Genomic DNA, 6000 nt, shown 5'->3' with positions numbered 1-6000 from the left:
AACGCAGGGAGATGCATGGCGGGGGATCACAAACCTCGGTCAATTCTGCAACCAAAGGCGGCCGCGGTGGCGGGAGCTCGAACAATTCCCATGGCCGCGGCGGCCAGAAAGGTGGGCGCGGTGGCGGCAATGGCGGCAGTGGTGGCCGCAACTTCCTCCAAGGGGTCTTCTGCCAGGTGTGTGGCAAAGAAGGCCATATGGCGTATCGCTGCTACAAAAGGTTCGACCGCGACTTCACCGGGCCTCCACAAAAGCAAGCTTCGGCAGCAACCACTTCCTACGGAGTGGATACAAATTGGTATGTTGATTCGGGAGCCACAGATCACATCAGCAGGGACCTTGAGAATCTGACCACACGTGACAAGTACTTTGGTGGAGATCAAGTTCATGCGGCAAATGGTTTAGGTATGGAGATTGATTATGTTGGTCATAGCACATTGCATTCCCCAAATAGTGTTATTCATCTAAACAATATTCTCCATGTTCCATCTGCTAGTAAGAGCTTAATCTCTGTTAATCGTCTTGCTCATGATAATAATGCCTTCATTGAATTTCATCCCAATCATTTTTTGATCAAGGAACAGGGGACGAAGAAAGTCCTTCATCAAGGCAGATGTGAGAAGGGCCTCTACCCGTTCAAGTCATCTCCCAATAAACAAGTGCTTAGCGTCGCTAAGCAGTCTAGCTCCCTGTGGCACCATAGGCTAGGACATCCATCTAGACATGTAGTGCAACAGATTCTTAGCCGTCATAAAATTCCTTTTGTTCATCCCAAGAATAATAGTGTTTGCGATGCCTGTCAGCAAGGCAAGAGCCATCAGTTACCTTACCCAAAGTCAACCAGTGTGTCATCAAGTCCTATGGACTTAGTGTTTTCTGATGTATGGGGACCTGCTCCAACATCTGTCGGGAGGCATGAGTACTATGTCTCTTTTATTGATGATTTTAGCAAATTTACATGGATTTACCTTTTGCGTCGCAAATCTGAAGTTTTCCAATGCTTTCATGATTTTCAAAACCTTGTTGAAAGGCAATTCAATAGAAAGATTCGAGCTGTCCAAACTGATTGGGGAGGAGAGTATCAATCCTTAAACTCCTTTTTCAAACGTACTGGGATAGATCACCATGTATCTTGTCCCCATGCACACCAACAAAATGGTTCTGCGGAACGGAAACACCGCCATATAGTTGAGATGGCACTTACTCTCCTATCCTATGCCTCGGTCCCCTTGAAATTTTGGGATGAAGCGTGCCTCACAGCAGTTTTTCTGATCAATCGTCTCCCTTCTCGGGTCATTAATAATCAAAGCCCATTTGAGCGCTTATTCGGTCATCCACCAAATTATTCCTTCCTCCGTACTTTTGGATGTGCGGTTTGCCCTAACATGCATCCCTATAATTCCAGGAAGCTCCAGTTTAGATCCAAGAGATGTGTTTTTCTGGGGTACAGCAACTTGCACAAGGGATTCAAGTGCTTGGATCCATCCGAAGGTCGTGTGTATATCTCACGGGACGTAGTTTTTGATGAATCAGTTTTTCCTTTTGCCTCCTTGCATCCTAATGCGGGCGCTCGTCTCCGGGCGGACATTGCATTGCTTCCTAGCTCTCTGTATGATCCTAATGCCACGTTTGGGGATGCAGTTGTGCATGATCATCACTCATCTCCTTTACTAGCTAATGCTGTATCAAGTTTGCCATGTGATGAAGCAGCTGCAGGTGAAAAATCAGGAACAAACGATGAGCAAAATGAAGCTGGAAACATTATGCACGGGCCGTGTCGCATATGGCCGGATAGGAGCGACAGGGACGAGGTTCACGATGTTGATCTGCCCGCCGCCGATTCTCCTCGTACTGACACCGGAGCATCTCGTGCGCCTGCAACTCAGCTGACTTCTGCTCAAGACGAGGGTGGCGAGCCGCAGCCAGATCCCAGCGGCGTCGAAGGAGGCCTGTCCGGCGCTGGTGCTGACACCGGTGCTGTCACTGAGACCTCCAATGCCAGATCATCTGCGGCTGATGCTCCTACTTCTTCTACTGCCGCTACTGCACCATCCAGACCCACTACAAGATTGCAGCAAGGTATCAGTAAACCAAAAGTTTATACTGACGGCACTGTTCGCTGGTGCAATCTTGCTACTTCTTCTACAGGGGAACCCACTAATGTTGCAGAAGCATTGTAGGACAGGAAGTGGGTGGATGCGATGGATAATGAGTATCATGCGCTGCTGAGAAACAAGACGGGCAACTAGTGCCACCTCCCTCAAAAAACAAGAATGTGATTGGCTGTAAGTGGGTATATAAAATCAAACAAAAATCTGATGGCTCTATTGATCGGTATAAAGCACGGCTTGTAGCTAAAGGATTCAAACAACGCTACGGTATTGATTATGAGGACACATTTAGTCCTGTAGTCAAGGCTGCCACAATTCAAGTTGTTCTATCTGTTGCAGTTTCTAAGGGGTGGTCATTGCGCCAACTTGATGTTCAAAATGCTTTCCTTCATGGAGTCTTGGAACAAGAGGTATATATGCACCAACCACCGGGATATGTTGATGGTGCACATCCAAATTATGTGTGCAAGTTGGACAAGGCCCTCTATGGATTGAAACAAGCTCCTCGTGCCTGGTATGCTAGACTCTGCAACAAGTTGATTCGGCTTGGTTTTGTGCCTTCCAAGGTGGATACTTCCCTGTTTTATTATAACAAAGGTGGATACAGCTTGTTTGTGCTGGTATACATGGATGATATTATCGTTGCTAGTTCTTCTCATACAGCTACAGAAGCTCTACTGAAAGACTTGAAAGCTGATTTTGCTCTCAAAGATCTTGGTGATCTACACTACTTCCTAGGTATTGAGGTCAAGCGGACGGAGGACGGCCTGGTTATGTCACAACAAAAATATGCCTCGGATATTTTGTTGAGGGCAGGTATGAGTAACTGTAAACCCATTAACACTCCTATATCAAGTTCTGAGCGGCTTAGTATTGCTGAAGGTGACAAGTTGGGTCCCGAGGGTTCATCCAAATACCGCAGTTTGGTGGGTGCACTGTAGTATCTTACACTGACCCGGCCTGATATCTGTTTTGCTGTCAACAAAGTATGTCAGTTCCTACATGCACCAACTACAGTATATCTTAGTGTTGTCAAAAGGATCTTGCGGTACCTGAAAGGATCTTGGAACACTAGGTTGAAAAATCTGTAAGTCACATTCTACGTTGGTGAGTGCTTTCTCTGATGCTGACTGGGCTGGTTGTGTGGATGATCGAAGATCAACAGGCGGCTTTGCTGTTTTCTTGGGTAGAAATCTTATCTCCTGGAGTGCACGCAAGCAAGCGATTGTCTCTCGATCCTCCACAGAAGCTGAATACAAGGCTCTTGCCAATGCCACAGCGGAGTTGATGTGGGTGCAGAAATTACTTCAGGAGCTCGGCATATCCCATCCACCAGCTGCTAGGTTGTGGTGTGACAATCTTGGAGCCAAGTACCTCACGGCAAATCCAGTGTTCCATGCCAGGACAAAGCACATAGAGATAGACTTTCACTTTGTGAGAGAACGTGTTGCTTAGAAGCTTTTAGATGTTCGATTTATCAGCTCAAGTGACCAATTGGCAGACGGGTTTACTAAGCCTATTGTGGCCAGCAAGATTAGACAGTTCTGTGTCAATCTCAACCTTGTTAGTGGCTGAGATCGAGGGGGGATGTTAGACAATAGGATATCTTGTATGCTGCGCAAGACTCAAGGTTGTTGAGTAGGCGCCTGGTTAGTTAAGAGTATCTCGTGTACATGCAAATAGATAGATATGAGAGAGAGAGTTTGTTGTAACAAACTAATCCCTTGTAAGCCACGTAGGGGGCTTTTCCCTACCATATTTAACACGTACCGAGAGATCCAGGAGAGGGTCATCTCGTTCCCATAATCTTTCAGTTATGCCAGTTTATTAGCAGTGGGTCATTTATCTGGATTTCTGATTCATCCATGCTTTCCTGACTATCCAGTAAATCAGAACATCTGGCAGAAAGAATGATGAAATGCCTAAACTGCCTTTTCTTTTTGGTTGTGCTACTATTAGTTTCACTCCCTTCAGACTATAGGCAGTCCTTGTTCTAGTTCACCCAGCAAAATCGACAGAGGATTGTGTTGTCCTCTCGTTGATGTGAGTATGTGACAGTGTTATGCGAGAAGTGGAGAAACTAGATGAAATTCCGTGCAACCTTGCATTACTCTGCGAAAATGTAAAAAAAAAAAGAACATGTCACCTGGCAAAAATCGAGAAGCTCAGCACAAGTAACCCCGTGATCAACTGATCATTGCAGCTCCTGTTCATCTTCTCCAGCCAGCAGAATATCCTCAATTCCTCATGGATCAGTGCATAACCATGCTGCTGGGAAAAAAATCAAAGAGACAGAGACCAGTCGCAGTTCAGATGGAAGCTGCAAGCGCACAGCACAAGGCATCAGCAGTATTACTGTTATAAAACTAGATAATTTCGGACATATTGTAATTCCAAAATCATCAAATATGTAATTCAGCAATATTTTCATAACTATAGTGAGTGAACATAGTATGTGCAAGTGTTCAGAATTAACATAACTTTAATCAAAATTAAATTAGAATGAAACACAAGAGTTTCAGTTTGTACTCTGGGGCGGAATAGTGCTGGAGACACTAGTTGCGCCGTTACCAGCTGGAATAGACATGCTATTCGACTGGCCTTGTTTGATGTAGCATACAATGTCGATATAGAAAGATGTTCGCAATGCAGTCCCGCGAACGATCACCAGGGAGACGAAGTAGTCGTTTTTGAGGAATGCCACTAGGAAGTAGAGGACGTAGACGATTAGAAGCGAGCAGTCGCGTGAAGACGCTACCCAAAAACATTGCCCGCTATCTCGTGCAGGATCTTCAGCTTGCAGAGGTTCCGGAGGTCTGCTCTCGCCAGTACTATATGCGCAGTGCTAGTGATGTGAATGCAGAGAAGCAGCTTAGGGAGAAGGGAAATGTCTCCTTAGCAGGAGTACCTAAGAGTGAGTGTGTGTGAACGAGAGGAGGCTGGTCTCCTTATATAGTTGATCCTAGAGGAAGGAAGATGAACCTGGACACTTCTAGGTGTAACAATAGCCATCAATTTGCACCATTAACATGTCATCGATCCTCTATTTTAATCACCAATTACAACCCAATCCTCACACTCCTCAATTACCAATATTGGGCTTTAATTCTTTTCCATTGAATTATTGAATAAAACGTGGTAAGCCCATAAATTCCAACAATTGCCTCATCAAATGGGAGATGAGCACAACACAGCAGGCAGCATGTGCCTGAGGTTGAAGGCAATAGGCAACGACGGTGATTAGTGGCTCGGTGTTTAGTGTTGATCAGTCGTCCCGTGACCATCGCAGCTCTCTTGTTCATACCAACTCGTATCAGCAGACGATCATCAGCGATCAGCGCAGAATCAAAACGCAGCAAAATGAAGCCAAAAGACAAGGAGCAGTTGCCGTCAAGTACGCACGGCGCCACAAGGAATCAGCCATCAGCAGTGTTTCAACTTTCAAGTGTAACAGGAGCACAGTGCCGTCAAGATGAAGCAGCTCGACTTGCAGCTTATGCTGAACCTATCTTCTTCCTCTGATTACCTGCAGATGTGTACGGACTGCAGCAATGGTGTCGCGCGCACATCATTCAGCAACCGCACTTGCAAAGCCTCCTTGCCTTGACATCGTAGAGGTTGCTAAGTCGACGCTGGCGTGGCCGCCGGAAGCATCGGCATTCAGAGCATCGTTCTCAATCTGACGACTTCCATCAGGCCATCAGGGGTGGACCGTGGACGGACGGTAGAGGAGACAACGTTCAAGTTTGCATTTGTCTTAGCTCTTTGAATCTACATTTTTCTCTTCTAAAACAGCCTCTTCAACTACAGAACTCTTAAAAAGTCCTTGAAACGGCACCTTACAGAACTGAGATGTTACCAAAGTTCGGCTAGGCGGCGACTACGCGCG

This window comes from Panicum virgatum, chromosome 7N (assembly GCF_016808335.1).
Source record: "Panicum virgatum strain AP13 chromosome 7N, P.virgatum_v5, whole genome shotgun sequence".
Lineage (NCBI taxonomy): Eukaryota > Viridiplantae > Streptophyta > Magnoliopsida > Poales > Poaceae > Panicum > Panicum virgatum.
The sequence above is the reverse complement of the archived record's forward strand: the minus strand, read 5'-3'. Positions refer to the sequence as shown.